General features: G+C 44.5%; 2 protein-coding genes across 2 annotated transcripts in view; one reads left to right on the top strand and one right to left on the bottom strand.

Moving 5' to 3' along the window:
- Positions 1-17,991, bottom strand: part of LOC120533562 (gastrula zinc finger protein XlCGF26.1-like) — an 813,484-nt gene that overhangs the window by 616,357 nt on the left and 179,136 nt on the right. The window lies entirely within an intron of this gene.
- Positions 12,268-17,991, top strand: part of LOC120533536 (zinc finger protein 525-like) — a 42,588-nt gene continuing 36,864 nt past the window's right edge. Inside the window, exon 1 of the mRNA XM_039760471.1 lies at positions 12,268-12,607. The gene's annotated coding sequence lies outside the window, so the exon portion shown is untranslated. The remainder of the gene's footprint in view (positions 12,608-17,991) is intronic.

Below are 17,991 nucleotides of genomic sequence, written 5' to 3'. Positions count from 1 at the left end.
GACCCTTCCTAGTATAGCACTTGAACTCCGAATGAGATATCTTGGTGTGAGAGGGTGGTCTTTGCTTTGTGGTTTGCCAAATACTAGAATGTTTACAATCTAGCCTTGATAATACTTCCCTAGAGAAGTTTGACCACCCTTGCAATAGGACACACCAATAAGGACAATTTGTCTCTTTTTCCCTTTTTTATCCTCAGATCGATTGATCATTATGTTATCTGTCAGGCTCCATCATGCTCGCTCTGTGCTTTTCATCACAGACCCTAAGTCTTTGTTCTCAAATCCCTCAGCTACTAGCAAAGTCACGTTTGGCACAGCAGAAGGGTTTCTGAACCATTTCTAAGTGAATTTGTTTTGGTCTATCTGCTTAGCAGCTCCGTTTCCCGATTATCACGTAGCATGTGACAAGAAGGACATGCTGAGGAGCAGTTTCAGAGAGCCATCTCTGCTCCAACTGGCCATTGCCTCCATTATCATAAATCATCATGCAGCGAGGCTCCAATTTAGGTTTCCGGGCCCCTGGCAATTTCATTTCAATAAATGATCCCCATTCTTTCCAGAGATCAGCTCCAGCCTGGCTGATGGAGTAAGGTGGCGTGTCCTGTGCCAAGTAAACTGTAGCCACAATGGTTTGCAATGTCATTTGTGTCTGATCACCATTTGGAACAATGCATACTCGTCCGGGGTACACCAGAGAGTCAAATTTAAGTTGCACAGCGCGTCTCTTCCCAGTACATTTACAGGTGAACAGTCAGAAACCAGTATGGCAATTAGAATTATTTTGTCTTTAATGCACAGATGCACTGGAACCATCAGGGGAATTATTTGTGTTTGTCCTGAGAATCCTACCATCTTAACATGTTGACCAGACGTTAGAAGGTGCATCAGATCTCTCTTGTTGACACATGTAGAAGTGGCTCCAGTATCTATCATTACAGGAATGCCTTTTCTTTTAACTTCAATAGTTGTTACTGGCTCTGTGTCTGCACCCTCTGTTAACATCGAATATTGACCCTCCCAAGTATGATTCTATGGCCCCCCTAAAAGTCCTGATTAAATTCCAGCCAAGCATTGGTGGGCCCTAAAGAAGCCTGTTGCTGACTCCAGTTTGGCTGACTGAAATTCTGCTGGGAATTAGACTGGCGATTTTTTGATTATTCTAGTCTGACTGATTACCCTGTTCCCATGGGTTTACCTGCAGTTTCTCCTGTTATGTCCCGGAAGGCCACATCCCCTACAGACACCAGGTGGTCCTTGTAGTGACTTAGAATTTCCACCCTCTTTGTTCTTTTGCTGTCCCTTTCCCTAACCGGGTTGCTGGACATATATATTAACAGGGGTCAGAGCCAGTGCTGCTGGGGGTGTTCTGGCAGATACCACAGGTGCCATTACTGAGTGTACCTCCGCAGTATTCATTTCTGGGGCACAGACCACCACAGCCTGTGTTTTCCTTTTATGTTTCTGTGTTAGCTCCCCCTCTGGAGGTGAGTCCGCTTTCTTTGGACTTCTATTTCCCGGTGACTTGACTTTTTCTCGTCTCTGTGATTTTGTCCACAGGATTAGCCACGTAATCACAGAACTGCCTGCATGACTTGGTCTCTCGGCCCACAGTGTCCTCCAGCCTTTCGTCTGATCAGCTCAGGTAATGCAGTTCTCACTGTCCTTCTGAGCAGAGCAGTCATCATTGGGTGCCCCTCTGGATATTTTTCCATTTCTGTTTTGCACCTTCTGTCCACAAACACAGTTGGCTCCCCTGTTAGCATTTTCGAGTCAAATTTCAGTGGATATTCCTCTCTATGGACCCTCCATGTTTAGGAATGATAAGTATCAAAAGAGTCTGCATCATACATAGTGGGGCCTGTAACTGTAGCCAGAGTTGATATACCCAGTAGGTGCTCCATTTGGCTGGTGCCCCCGATCCTCAACAACAGTGCTTTCATATTCTCTACAGCCAGCAGCTTCCCCATCATCCACCATTAATCCCAAACAGGCCCTCGAGGACCTGCATTCCTCATGGCATGTACGGAGCTCTATCTCCTTTTATTAATATTGGTAATTGAAATTTACTGACTCCCGAGATTTCTACACCATTTTGGTTAAAATCACCTGCACTCAAATTACCAGCACTCCCCTCTGCGCTCTGCAGTTCACCTGTGTGAAGGTCCATGCCAAGTAACCCTCTCCATTCTGCACTTCTCTTTATTTCTTTCCCTAATTCCACAGCAAAAGTCACTCCTTCTGGGGACCCCTGGTGTGGCGGCTGTTTATTTCTTAATTCTCATTTTAACTCCTCTACAAATGGATGTGTTAGCTGGGACCTTTTGACATTCTGGTCCTCTTTCTCTATCCTTCCATCTCATCATATTTCTTATCAGACCGTCCTGCTGCTCACTGTTTTAACTTTCTCTTATTTCATCTCTTACTATTTACTCATCTTCCTTCTCCCAATCATCTGAGTTTTCTGCTACTAACTCTTCCTCCTCATCACTTATTTCAAATTCACTCCATCTTTAGGTCTTTCTCCTTATCAATTTACTTCTTTGTATTGTCCTTATCATGATGGGTGTGTAGGGCCTCAGTCCCCTTCCACTTGTTGATGTACGCCCTTCTCTTTGCTTACCTCCTTCCAATCTCATTGCTCTATCTAGTTTCCTCATCTGGAAATTCACAGAGGGTTCCTATAATCTTACATCTTTCCTCCAATTTGGCCCTCCGTTAGCCCTCCTCACATTCTCTTAGTATCCCTCCAGTTTTCTGATAGCGGTCCAACATATCGCTCATGTTTTCATAATCTGCCGCCCTCTGTGTGCTTCTCCCTATCATTTCCTAATAATCTGAATCCTCCTCTGTCTCTTTGTCTACCTCTGCTTTTTGACAATTGCCGTTCCCTTGTCAGCATTTGTCCTTTTTAAACTCTGCCTTTCTCCCCATATTGCAGTGTTTCTCAACCTTTAAGTATTTGCGACCCAAATTTTCATAACAGTTTTAATTCCGCCCCCTAACGTTTTTTTGAAACACTAATAAAATGTATTCCTATATTTTTTGCTGCTGATACACTGCTACAAGTTTAAAATTTCCTTACAAATAGCGAAATTACGCCACATATAGCAACATTCATGCCCCTTTTTTGTTTTGATAACCACTGCCATATTGTTTCCTCACTGCTAGTCTTTATCAGCAGTTCTGTGTCTGCTCTCTGCCATCCCTGTCTGTGTTTCCTGCTCCCCCACTCGTCCTGTGATGTTCACTTTTGCTGTGATTAATGGACATTCTAATGCAGCATCTGCCGGCGGGGCAAAGGGAATCTGCCATCCCCTCGTCTCCTCCCTGTCCTCCTCTAGAATCTCTTTGATTTTATCAGCGCTGCTTCTCACTTTGATGCTTCACCCAACTACATTTACATCATCTCCAATTCTGCCTTTCTCTTTTTCTGCCTTTTTCTGCTTGTATCTTCCATCCATTATCCAACCCGTTATATCCTAACTACAGGTTCACAGGGTGCAAGGCCGGAAACAAACCCCGGGCAGGGAGCCAGCCCGTCGCAGGGCACACATACACCAAGCACACACTAGGGACAATTTAGGATCGCCAATGCACCTAACCTGCATGTCTTTGGACTGTGGGAGGAAACCCACGCAGACACGGGGAGAACATGCAAACTCTACACAGGGAGGACCCAGGAAGTGAACCCGGATCTCCTAACTGCGAGGCAGCAGCGCTACCACTGCACCACCGTGCCGCCCTTGTTCAAGATTTTTTTGTAGAATTATATGTTGTAATCTAGTCTGCATTATTGTCTTTTATTCTATTTGAATGTTTTGCATATCCTGTATTTATCTTCTGCGGTGGGTTGGCATGGAGGTTCTGGTCATGCCCTTCATGGGTTGCACCATAGATGAGGATGTCGTCCACGATGGCAACTACTCCATTGCGGCCTTGATATGTCTCATCTGTTTTCCTCTGAAATTCATCCTGGGCAGAGATGAGGCCAAATGGTAAGCATAGGAAATGATAGCATCCAATCTGGGTGTTAAATGTTGTCAACATAGAAGATTCTTCCGTGAGCTTTATAGCCCAGTATCCCAAATGAGCATCTGCTATGCTAAAGTAGCGTGCTCCTGTCAGCTGTGGCATGATGTCCTGTAGTGTTGGCAGAGGGTAGTGGGGCCGTTTAATAGCCTTCTTCAAGTCTCTAGGGTCAAGACAAACTCTGAGCTTGCATGTTCTTGGTTTTTCAACGACCACCAATGCATTCACCCATACAGTTGGTTCTGTCACCTTGCAAATGATTCTTGATTTCTCCATATTCAGCAGCTCTTCCTTTAGTCGACTTCGCAAGGCAAGGGGAATCCTTCTTGGCAGGTACACTACTGGAACTGCTGCGGGGTCACGGTGAACACTACACTCCCCAGGGAAAGGACCAATGCCCTTAAAAACGTCAGCCAACTCTCCTTTTATCGACTGTATGTCAGCTGGTAAGGTCACTGCTAGGACAAGCTTAATCAAATCTAAATCTAGACATGCCTTTAGCCCTAACACTGGAGGTGCCTGTGTCTCTATAAGAGTCAGTCAGTCATAGTCCAACCTGCTATATCCTTACACAGGGTCATGCGGGGTCTGCTGGAGAAAATCCCAGCCAGCATAGGGCGCAAGGCAGGAACAAATCCCCAGGCACACAGCAAACACACACTAGGGACAGTTTAGGATTGCCAATGCGCCTAACCTACATGTCTTTGGACTGTGGGAGGAAACCCACGTAGACACGGGAGGAACATGCAAACTCCACGCAAGGAGGACTTGGGAAGCGAACCCAGGTCTCCTTACTGTGAGGCAGCAGTGCCACCGTGCTGCCCGTCTCTATAACATTGAAATCCAAAACCATGCTGCGCTCCATGTATTTACAATGCAGCGTACATGTACCTCTTACTATAAGCTGCTCACAGTTTGTATTGCATTCACTCAGTAGACTATTGTACTCACTCACAGGAATTACATTATCTTATGCACTGGTGTCTAATCTAAATTGAAGTTTTTCACCTTGCTTTCCTATTGCCATGTCTGCAAAGTCTTGTTCAGCTTCAGGTTGTTCCTTTCTTACTGCATCAATAAACAGCTTGTCTTCCTCTTTATCTGAGACATCACACACTGCATGCACGGATTTACCTTTCCCAGTCCTGCAAACTTTAGCGAAGTGGTTCAACTTACCACATTTTTTACACTGTTTTCCTTTAGCTGGACATTGACTTTTTCCACCGTGTGCTTTGTTTCCGCAGTAGCTGCACTTTTGAATATGCTTGTATGCGTCACTCTCTTCATATTCTTTTGCTGCCTTCTCAATTGTGTAATGTGTTTTCTGTTCAGCACTCTTTGGAGTGGTTCACGTGAGCCACTTGGGGTGCCTGCATCGAAGGTTCTCAGCTGTGCTTGTGCTATCTCGTGCGATGTTGTGATGTCCACGGCTTTATTTAATGTTGGCTCAGACCCGGCACTTAAAAGTTTCTCTTGCACTTTCGTTGAATTTACACCAAACACTATTCTATCTCTGACCATCTCATCTTCGTTTGCATAAGCACAGTCCTTCAACAGCAATTTTAACTCCGTTACAAAGTGATCAAAAGTCTCATTTATACCTTGTGTCTTCTCATTAAACTTGTATCTCGCGAATATTGTATTCATCTTAGGCATGACATACGCCTCAAAGCGGTCCAAAAAGTTTTCAGTACCTTGGCTTCCTCCTGGGTGACAGTCCATGTGTTGAAAATGACTCTTCCTTTTTCCCCAGTCCACAGGAGCAGGTAGCTGCATTTCTCACTCTCGTCTTTGCCTTTTAGCGCCCCAGAAAACATCAGCTCCACATGTTGTAGGAACTTTTTCCATTCTCCTGGCAGGTTAAGAGAATCCCAGTCAATTCGTGGCGAGGGAACTGCAGCAAAATCTATGACTGTCCTCTATTCTGACACCATGTCTTGTTTTCACAAATTGTGCAAAATTAAATGATGGCAATCGAGGTCCTTTTTTCTGGCGCCTTCCTTATGACACAGATGCCTAAACAATGCCTGATAATAATACATTTCAATGACATATCTTAAAACAAAACTGCACATATATGTATTAATATTTTCCATCCATCCATCCATCCTCTTCCGCTTATCCGAGGTCGGGTCGGGGGCAGCAACAAGCAGAGGCCCAGACTTCCCTCTCCCGGCCACTTCTTCCAGCTCTTCGGGAGAATCCCAAAGGCGTTCCCAGGCCAGCCGGAGACATAGTCCCTCCAGCGTGTCCTGGGTCTTCCCGGGCCTCCTCCCGGTTGGGCGTGCCGGAACACCTCACCAGGGAGGCGTCCAGGAGGCATCCTGATCAGATGCCCGAGCCACCTCATCTGACTCCTCTCGATGCGGAGGAGCAGCGGCTCTACTCTGAGCCCCTCCCGGATGACTGAGCTTCTCACCCTATCTTTAAGGGAAAGCCCAAACACCCTGCGGAGGAAACTCATTTCAGCCGCTTGTATTCGCGATCTCGTTCTTTGGTCACTACCCATAGCTCATGACCATAGGTGAGGGTAGGAGCGTAGATCAACTGGTAAATTGAGAGCTTTGCCTTACGGCTCAGCTCTTTTTTCACCACGACAGACCGATGCAGAGCCGCATCACTGCGGATGCCGCACCGATCCGCCTGTCAATCTCACGCTCCATTCTTACCTCACTCGTGAACAAGACCCGAGATACTTGAACTCCTCCACTTGGGGCAGGATCTCTCCCCAACCCTGAGAGGGCACTCCACCCTTTTCCGGCTGAGGACCATGCTCTTGGATTTGGAGGTGCTGATTATCACCCCAGCCGCTTCACACTCAGCTGCGAACCGATCCAGAGAGCTGAAGATCACGGCCTGATGAAGCAAACAGGACAACATCATCTGCAAAAGCAGTGACCCAATCCTGAGTCCACCAAACGGACCCCTTCAACACCCTGGCTGCGCCTAGAAATTCTGTCCATAAAGTTATGAACAGAATGGTGACAAAGGGCAGCCCTGGCGAGTCCAACTCTCACTGGAAGCGGGCTCGACTTACTGCGGCAATGCGGACCAAGCTCTGACACGGTTGTACAGAGACCGAACAGCTCTTATCAGGGGTCCGGTACCCCATACTCCCGAGCACCCCCACAGGATTCCCGAGGGACGGTCGAATGCCTTTTCCAAGTCCACAAAACACATGTAGACCGGTCGGGCAAACTCCCATGCACCCTCAGGACTCTGCTAAGGGTGAAGAGCTGGTCCACTGTTCGCGACCAGGGCGAAAACCACACTGTTCCTCCTGAATCCGAGGTTCGACTATCCGGGACCCTCCTCTCCAGAACCCCGAATAGACTTTTCCAGGGAGGCTGAGGAGTGTGATCCCTCTATAGTTGGAACACACCCTCCGGTCCCCTTTTAAAGAGGGGACCACCACCCGGTCTGCCAATCCAGAGGCACTGTCCCGATGTCCATGCGATGTTGCAGAGGCGTGTCAACCAAGACAGTCCTACAACATCCAGAGCCTTAAGGAACTCGCGTATCTCATCCACCCCGGGGCCCTGCCACCAAGGAGTTTTTGACCACCTCGGTGACTTCAGTCCCAGAGATGGGAGAGCCCACCTCAGAGTCCCCAGGCTCTGCTTCCTCGTGGAAGGCATGTTAGTGGGATTGAGGAGGTCTTGAAGTACTCCTCCCACCGACCCTAGCGTCAGTGAGGTCAGCAGCGCACCATCCCCACCATATACGGTGTTGACACTGCACTGCTTCCCCTCCTGAGGCGCGGACGGTGGACCAGAATCTCCTCGAAGCCGTCGAAAGTCGTTCTCCATGGCCTCTCCAAACTCCTCCCATGCCCGAGTTTTGCCTCAGCAACAACGAAGCAGCGTTCGCTTGGCCTGCGGTACCTATCAGCTGCCTCCAGAGACCCACAGGACAAAAAGTCCTATAGGACTCCTTCTTCAGCTTGGCATCCCTCACGCCGGTGTCCACCAGCGGGTTGGGGATTGCCGCCACGACAGGCACCGACCACCTTGCGGCCACAGCTCCGGTCAGCCGCCTCAACAATAGAGGCGCGGAACATGGCCCATTGGACTCAATGTCCCCACCTCCCTCGGGGCGTGGTTGAAGTTCTGCGGAGGTGGGAGTTGAAGCTACTTCTGACAGGGGACTCTGCCAGCCGTTCCCAGCAGACCCTCACAACGTTTGGGCCTACCAGGTCTGACCGGCATCTTCCCCCACCATCGAAGCCAACTCACCACCAGGTGGTGATCAGTTGACAGCTCCGCCCCTCTCTTCACCCGAGTGTCCAAGACATATGGCGCAAGTCCGGACACGACCACAAAGTCGATCATCGACCTGAGGCCTAGGGTGTCCTGGTGCCAAGTGCACATATGAACACCCTTATGCTTGAACATGGTGTTCGTTATGGACAATCCGTGACGAGCACAGAAGTCCAATAACAAAACACCGCTCGGGTTCAGATCGGGGGGGCCATTCCTCCCAATCACGCCCTTCCAGGTCTCACTGTCATTGCCCACGTGAGCATTGAAGTCTCCCAGCAAAACGAGGGAATCCCAGAAGGTATGCCCTCTAGCAACCCCTCCAGAGACTCCAAAAGGGTGGATACTCCAAACTGCTGTTCGGCGCATACGCACAAACAACAGTCAGGACCCTTCCCCCTACCCGAAGGCGGAGGGAGGCCACCCTCTGTCCACGGGGTAAACCCCAATGCACAGGCTCCAGTGGGGGCAATAAGTATGCCCACACCTGCTCGGCCTCTCACGGGGCAACTCCAGAGTGGTAGAGAGTCCAGCCCCTCTCAAGGAGATTGGTTCCAGAGTCCAAGCTGTGCGTCGAGGTGAGTCCGACAATATCTAGCCGGAACCTCTCGACCTCGCGCACTAGCTCAAGCTCCTTCCCCTTCAGAGAGGAGACATTCCACGTCCCAAGAGCCAGTTTCTGTAGCCGAGGATCAGACCGCCAAGGTCCCCGCCTTCGGCCACCACCCAACTCACACTGCACCCAACCTCCTTGGCCCCTCCCATAGGTGGTGAGCCCATGGGGAGGAGGACCCACGTTACCTCTTCGGGTAACACATAAATATTACAACAGAGGTGGAAAAAGGACAAAGTGCAGGTCTCTTATGAAATTCTTAGAACTCGCTGGAAGTCCTAACAAGAGGCTGTGAGATCAGCAAAATCACATTTTTTATTGTGTTTAATTGCGAATGTTGCCTCGAGACTTAGGGTGCTGTTTAGCACCATAAACACTCTTTTAAACAAACCTATCAGCAGCTTCCCTGAGAGTACGCCTGAGACCTGTGAGCTTTTTCTTAATTATTTTATAAGTTAAATTCAAGCCATTTGTTCCAGCATTACTCTTCCAAGTGTTGATTACTGTGGGAAGACACCAGTCACTCTAAGGCCAGTGCACAGCCAGTTTACTTCCTTTCAACCTATTGAGTCTTCTTAGCTAGATGATATAATCCTGCATATGAAACCTTCCAGTTATCCATGTGCAGATTGTGCAAAGTACATGGGCCTGTGAGCTTGGGGGGCCCACTCAATAACTTCAATCACTTGCACAGTTCATTGAGTTAATAATTCACAGTTTTATTTGCACGTTTGCACCATCACCAGGCAAGTCCATGATGATATTACGTATTCGGCAGACCTACAGTTTACACAAATTTAGAGTTTGGAGGCTCAGAGCCTAATCAGAGGGACAACATGTCCTAGTCCGCCTTACAGAGGAGTGCACATTCCCAAATTTGGCGACTTTTGGCATACCACAGCAGACATGAACGGAAGAAGTTTTGAAGGGCGTCACATGAATGGTGTAAAAATACATTATTATCGTAAATAATTGTTACTTTTGTACTTTGATTTGATGTCAACAATTTTTGAAATTCAAACTCGTAAACAGTAAATCATAGAAATTCTGTTGTTAAGTTATGGTCCACGTTAGTCGAATATTTGAACAATTTGCTGCTTTTTATACTCTCGCCAGACAACACCATTTCTGCCAGTAGCTGCGGATCCGGCAAACATTATAAGAGTGATGCTGCTAAAAGTAAGGCACACCTGTAACAAGAATTGAAACATGCCAACTTGGAACCACTGACACCTTACTGTATGAACTTATGTAAAATGGGTCGATGGTGTAGTCATATCCTGTCAGCTGGTTTTGTCGTTTTAATTTGTTACAAATAGAAATGGCTCCATTTTATAGCACAGAACAGTTTCTGCTTTCTAGCTTAAGTTACTTCTTCCTTCACAAAGTTGTTTTGGAATAGCAAGCAAGTCCTCATCTTAAATATATTTATGTATGACCACTACTACCCACATCTCCCACATTCCATTCCCACAATTGAATTCATTTCTACTAACTTACAGCAGCTGTAATAAAGTGATTTTAAAAAGTTAGTACAAATTCCATTTAGAGAGCTGGTTTATTTGTCACCAGCGTGTGATTATGATAGTGACGCGGTCGAGGACACCACTGCCCAGCCGGCCCCTAGGATCATGTTGAGAATAAATTACTAACAGTTATGCCAGACAGGAGGGCTCACCTCAGGGCGCTGCACGGGGGCGTTCAGCAAGAGAGCTACGCCACTGACTACAGTGAGGGACGAAATCTGAATTACGATGATCTGCAGATGTGGACTGAAATAACACAAACTACAAATGTGCAGCTTACAGATTTCATCAACACTGACGTCAATTTGTTTCAGCTGTTTGAGCTTCACTGTACTCTGAACATGTGACAGTAATGACCCCCTAAACCCCAGAGTGGCTGTCACACAGTTTTGAAATGATCTGATAAGAGAATGAAGGGACCGCAGAATAAAACTGCCAAGACTTGTTAACAGGATCATCTCCAGACAGAGGAGTAGCTTCAGCGACAGACTGCTGTCACCATCCTGCTCCATTGACAGACTGACAGACACTATGCGACTCTTCAATTCCACCCTCAGGAGTAAACGATAACATTATATAAAGTTATTGTCTGTTATACCTGCATTGTTATTACTCATTAATTTATTGTTTTTTATCAGTATGCTGCTGCTGGAGTATGTGAATTTCCACTTGGGATTAATAAAGTATCTATCTATCTAAGAAAAGAAACCACCCTGGCACACCAGCAGAAGCTTAGGGGGCAAACCAATTCAGATCAGACATGGCTTAGTGTGCTCAAAATCTAGAAAAAGAAGACAAAGTTAACATACAAGCTACTGAGTGTTCAGTTAGTTAACTTGGATGTAAAGAAAGTTAATGACTATTAGCTAGCGGTTTACTAGATAACGTTTTCGAATAATCTGTCATGGATTCTTGCATTTTATTGCTCTAACAGATTCAGGTGGTGGGCATCAAGCTAGGGGTTTCATTAAAAAGTTAAGCACAATTAGGAATAAGAACAGGATGGGATGAGACACATAAGTGACCGAGGATAACTGTTACAAAAAGGAAAAGGACCAGGAGACGACACGCAAGCATAACAACACCATACCATGTCCGAGAAAATGACAGATAGATAGACAAAGCCAAGGAAGGCATAGCGGATTAAAGAAACCCCAAGCTGCATCCACAAGAAAGCCGGTAGCACACTGAGCCGCAGATGTGCAGCCATCACACGGACAGTCACGAGGTAGAAATGACATTAAAAAAGTTAAACATGGGGATATGAAGAGCGGAGCGGGCACTCTGATGAGGGTCTCTGACGACTGGCTGCCCAGCGCTCTCTTCTTCTTCTCTTATATGGCACAAGTGCGTACCTGTGCTGTGTGGCTCAGTCCACGTCATCCACTCCACTGACCAGCATGTCTGCGTGGTCTTGTTGAAGACAAGGACGACAAAATCAAACTGGCCGTTGTGGTGAGAAAGGAAGACCAGATGGCAGAGAGAGCAGTTGATGCAGAAAGCGAGAGAAACAAAATGGGTGTAAAATGACATGGATTGCTCATGTGTGCTATTTATACTTACCTATAGTTAATTGTACAGTTATGCTAATGTATATGTGAATATTTATATATCTGTATAAGGGCAGCTCACAACACGAGGCTGAGATTGGAGCTCTAACTTCTCTCTACATGGAGTTTGCATGTTCTGCCCGTGTAACTGTGGGGTTCTTCCTGATGGATCCGCTTTCTCTCACAGTCTAAAGATATGCAGGAGAGGTGAATTGGTGTGTTAATGTGGCTTGTGTGTGTGTGACACCAGGTGTTCTTCCTGCCCTGTGCTCAATGTCTGCTGGAATTGGCTCCAGCGGCCCACCAAACCTGCCTTGATTGAGTAAATGGATGGATAATTATGTATTTTATTATTGTTCCCTTCTGCACATCTGTTTATCTTTTTATTTCTATATTATTATGTTTTGTTAGTTTTATGACTCTTTCTGCTTTGGTAAGACGTGTGGATATCTGACACTGTGACAGACAGAGACAGGTGGGGGTGAAAATGAAGCCCCTGGAGAGCACAGCTATCTATATCCGTCAGGCTGATGTGTGACCCCCTGTGATCAGAGGCAGAGACCAACAAAGGAGCCACACAGAGATGCAGGTCAGTCGAGTGGAAGACGCGGGTTGAGCCACAAGGGAGAGGTACGTACTTGCGGCATATACGAGATGAAGAAGAGATCATTAGGTAGCCAGTCGTCAGAGACCCTCATCGGAGTGCCCGCTCTGCTCTTCACGTGTTTAACTTTTTTAATGTCCGCACAGCTGCTGCTCATTTCTACTCCGTGATTGTCCGCCTGATGGCTTCACATCTGCGGCTCGGTGCGCTGCCGGCTTTTCTAAAAATGGATGCTCGCTGCTGATCGGGGTTTCTTTAATCCGCGGTGCCTTCTTTGGCCTTTCGTTAGTTAATGAATGTAAAATACCCCAACCAGCGGCCCCGTGCACGTGCCCTGGACTGACCAGCCGGTCGGTGGTGTCTGCACGCGACTGCGGACCCTATTATGATTTGGAGAGAAGCCCGAGGCAACCGTTTATTTGTTACACACATGAAATGAACTGAATGATGAGATGTAACGTTCATTAAAGTACTGCGCAACTTAAAAACATTAATTGCATTTGCATCGTCGACAGCCACATCATTTCTTGTTAAAGTCAGCGTTACTTCTCAATTGTATCCGGCTGCAGGCCAAAGACTCAGCCTTCCACCCCGCCGCTACCCGATCCACGTGCTTACTGGATTCGTGCGCGCAGACATATTGAAAGCCTAACGTGCCGTAAAGTGTTCACGCATGCGTTGAACAGATTGGGCAGCACCGTAAAGTGTGCGAGGACGTAACCTATCAACACGGACGCGCGCGCGAGCGAATCGGGCCGGCAACGGGCGTAGAGATAGAATTACTAGACGCCGCATAACCAGCAGCATCGTACGTCAACGTCGCCGCCATATTGCGAGTGGCACTGCTGTGGATTGAAGTAATGGATAAAGATGCCTCACGCATGTGCTGTTTGGGATTGTACAAACCGCTGTATGCTCCAAACCAGATCGCGGGGGATTATATTTTATAGGTAAGGCTCAACAATTGTTTTGGTTATATTTGGCCATTAGAAAATTCCGTTTTATAATCTTTTCTTTAGCTACGCCAGGCTAAGCTAGCAAAGCTATGCATTTATGTGCTCAAGTGAGCCTCCAAACAACGTTTTGGCTAAACGTATTTAGTCAGTAACTAGCTGTTAACATTATTCAAACTTTGAAGGTTTCCTAAAGAAATCTACCTCGGGACGCAGTGGGAGGTAGCCCTTAGACAGGATTTTGAAAAAACTTTCATATGACATGTGCTGTGCTAGTTTGGTAACAGATGCTGTAAAGGCATCATATGATCAAAGCTACCACTTGATCACATTAAAAACAAAGGAGGTTTGATGATTCCTTCTGAGGATACAGTCAAGGTGGTCAAAGTAGCTGAGCGTGTTACCCGACAGTCGACATTAGGACAAGCTGTCAGTGTATCTTTGGTCAATCAGTGTGTTTGGGCTGAGATTGCTTCAGATGATGTGTTTTTTCTCAAGGAGCACATTGAGGAAACACAGTTTGAATTTGACAACCATCATTTTATACTCATGTCTTTAGTTGTGTCTGTCTTCCACAAACTAAGGCTGCACCATATTGCCAGACTGAATACTCTCAAATTACAGAGCGGCAGCATACGGAAAAAGCTATCTAAGACAGTTCTTTTTCAAGGATTTTAGATCCTATCCTGTATACAGTATATTTAAGTAACCACATTGTGTGTGTGTGAGAGAGAGATTGAGAGAGGAATGAGTGAAATGTTTTCAGAAATTATTAAGCCAATTTGTATACAATACAAAAAAGTTGTTTGTTTTTGTCATTGAGGGTATCATTTCACTGTTAAAAGAAAGACAGACAAAGATAACTGGCAGTTATAAAATTCACAATTGGTACGCCAGTTTGAAAAGATAAGTTTTGAGGGTAGTTTTAAAATGTGTTATTGAATAGAGCTGACGAATATAAGATGGAAGAGAATTCCCGAGTTGAGGAGCACTAGGAGAGACGCTCGAGTTCCCATAGAACAACAGCAACATTTATTTATATAGCACATTTTTATACAAATGTAGCTCAAAGTGCTTTACATGATGAAGAAAAAGGAAAAAAAAAGACAAAGTATGAATTAAAATAAGACAACACTAATTAACATAGAATAGGAGTAAGGTCCAATGGCCAGGGAGGACAGAAAAAACAAAAAAAACTCCAGATGGCTGGAGAGAAAAAGTAAAATCTGCAGGGATTTCAGACCACGAGACCACCCATTCCCCTCTGTGCATTCTACCTAACATAAATGAAACAGTCCTCTTTGTATTTAGGGTTCTCTTGGAAAGACTTGATGATGACTGTCACATGGACTTCTGGCTTTTAATCTATCAATGTAGGCCCTCATGGTGCTTTGATTAGGTGGTGTTGGCACAGGTCGCCACCACAGAAAACCGGGAAAAGAAACAGAAGAGAGAATAGGGGTCAGTACGGATTTTAGAGCCACCATGAATAGTTATGATAATAAATGGAATATACAGAGTATCAGGATTAAATTAAAATGAAGTTATGAGAAGGCCATGTTAAAGTAATGTGTTTTCAGCAGTTGTTTAAAGTGCTCCATCGTATCAGCCTGGCAAATTCCTATTGACAGGCTATTCCAGATTTTAGGTGCATAACAACACTTTTTTGGGTAGTCCAGAGAGGAGTGCGTTACAGTAATCTAGTCAACTGAAAACAAAAGTGTGAACTAATTTCTCAGCATCTTTCAATGATATAAGAGATCTAACTTTTGCTACAGTATGTTTCTTAAGTGAAAAAATGCTGTCCTAGTGGTCTGATTTATATGTGATTTAAAATTCAGGTTGCAGTCAACAGTTACCCCTAAGTTCTTTACCTCTGTCTTGACTTTTAATCCTAATGCATCAAGTTTATTTCTAATAACCTCATTATATCCATTATTGCCAATCATTAAAATTTCTGTTTTCTCTTTATTTAGCTTGAGAAAATTACTATTCATCCATTTAGAAACACAAGTAAGACACTGTGTTAGTGAATTAACAGCGTCAGAGTCATCAGGTGCTGATAAATACAGCTGCGTGTCATCAGCATAGCTGTGGTAGCTCACATTGTGCCTTGAGATAACCTAACCTAACGGAAGCATGTAGATTGAGAAGAGCAGTGGACCCAGGATTGAGCCTTGTGGAATACCATATAGAATATCATGTGTCTTTGAGTTGTGATTACCACAACTAACAAAGAATTTTCTCCTGCCAGGTAGGATTCAAACCAATTTAAGACACTGCCAGAGAGGCCCACCCACTGACTAAGGCGATTTCTAAGAATATTGTGATCAATGGTGTCAAATGCGGCACTCAGATCTAAGAGGATGAGAACAGATAAATGGCCTCTGTCTGCATTTACCCGCAAGTCATTTACTACTTTAACGAGTGCAATTTCTGTACTGTGATTTGTTCTAAAACCAGACTGAAATTTATCAAGGACAGCATTATTATTGAGGTGGTCATTTAACTGCATAATGATTGCCTTCTATAGAATTTTACTTAAGAAAGGCAGGTTAGAAATGGGTCTAAAATTTTCAACAGTAGAGGGGTCAAGATTATTTTTCTTGAGTAGGGGTTTAACTACAGCAGTCTTAAGACAGTCTGGGAAGACCCCCGTATCTAATGATGAGTTTAATATGTCAAGAATATTATTAAATTAGCACGCCCGATACTTCTTTGAAAAAACTTGTTGGTATTGGGTCAAGGACGCAGGTGGATGGTCTCAGTTGAGAAATTATTCTATGTAAATCAGGTAAATCTATCCTGCTGAAAGAGTTTAATTTGTTTATAACGGAGTACCGGGGCTTAAGAGGATCCACAGTGTTGGGAATATATACTATATTATTTCTAATATCATTAATTTTTTGATTGAAAAATACAGCAATAGCCTCACAGATTTCACTGGAAGTATTTTGGAGTCATTCCTTTGTGTTACCTGGTTTAGCAGACGATCAATCATAGAGAATAAGACTCTGGGATTACTAGGATTGTTATTTATAATCTTTGAGAAATAGCAGCACCTCTCAAGACAGACTGTTATTGTATTCTGTTATTTTAACCTTCAATATCTCGTAATGGATAGTTAGTTTAGTTTTCCTCCATTTACGCTCAGCTCTCCGGCATGTTCTCTTTAAATCAGACAATCCTTGGGTCTTCCATGGTATAACAATTCTAGAAGATTTTTTAACTGTCTTTTCAGGTGCAAGTATGTCAGTGGCAGCCCTCACCTTAGTATTACATTTTTCCACGTTATAATTTACATTACCTCGCTATCATAGTTAGCACTATAAATGGATTGATTACTTAGAATGTTTGTAAGTTTTAAAGCTGCTGATAAATCAAAGAAGTGTTTTTTTAGGAATATGCTTCTCATGAATGTTTTCTATCAATACTTCTATATTAAATAGTTAAAGAAAATGGTCTGATAGACCAATATCAATGATATGCTTTACATCAACTTTTAGTCCTTTGGTAATTACTAAGTCTAAAGTATGACCTGTTTTATGTGTAGGCTGACTAACGAGCTGTCTCAAATCAAGAGAGTCCAGGAGGTTCATGAATTCTTTTACTTTTTGGTCACACTGATTATAGATATGAAAGTTAAAGTTGCCGACTATTAAGAGTGTGTCATAGTTTGTAATTATAATTGATATTAAGTCTGAGAATTCCTCATAGAAAGATGCGTTAAATTTAGGAGGTCTATACACGGATAACACTAGAATGTGAGAATCTCCATGAATAACAACGGCGAGATACTCAAATGACTTGAATTTTCCAAAACTGACATCTTTACATTTTAGCCGCCTTGAGTAAATGTTTGCTAAGCCGCCACCCTTCTTTCCCTGGCGATCGGCATTAATAAAAGTGTAATCTGGAGACCGTTGATATAAAACATCTTGTTGGTTAAAGTTCTGACATTTAATAGTGCCATTTTTAAAGTTTCGGAGGAGCAGAGCTGAATTCTATGTGCATTATTGGTATTTGGAAAAGAATCTAAGTTATTTTTTTTAGCACCGTTCTGTGTGTATTTTTTATTCAATCTTTAATCTGTTTTTATAGTTTTAATATTTTGTTCATCTAAAGTAGTAATTGTAATTAAATTATTATTGTTTATGCCACACTGCCTAGTATTTTTACGTGCACTAAAATTAGTTATTAGAGTATTAATGTAGTGCACTTTTACGGAAGACTTTGTTAAGCAATTATTATGTAGTAGCAAAGCATTAGTATTACGGAAGGGGCTAAGAGTAGAAATAGACAATCAAGAGAGATGAATTACTTTAACCTTAATAGAACAGAGTTTGACGTGTGGTGCAAAAAGTCGAGCTGCAGGTGAGGATTTGAGTGAGCGAGAGGAGTGTCAGTCTGTAGGAGATCAGTGAGTTTGTGGAGAGCTTTAAATGTTAAGAGTGATA

Source organism: Polypterus senegalus, chromosome 8, assembly GCF_016835505.1.
Source record: "Polypterus senegalus isolate Bchr_013 chromosome 8, ASM1683550v1, whole genome shotgun sequence".
Classification (NCBI taxonomy): Eukaryota; Metazoa; Chordata; class Cladistia; order Polypteriformes; family Polypteridae; genus Polypterus; species Polypterus senegalus.
This window is presented reverse-complemented; position numbering and strand designations above follow the sequence as displayed.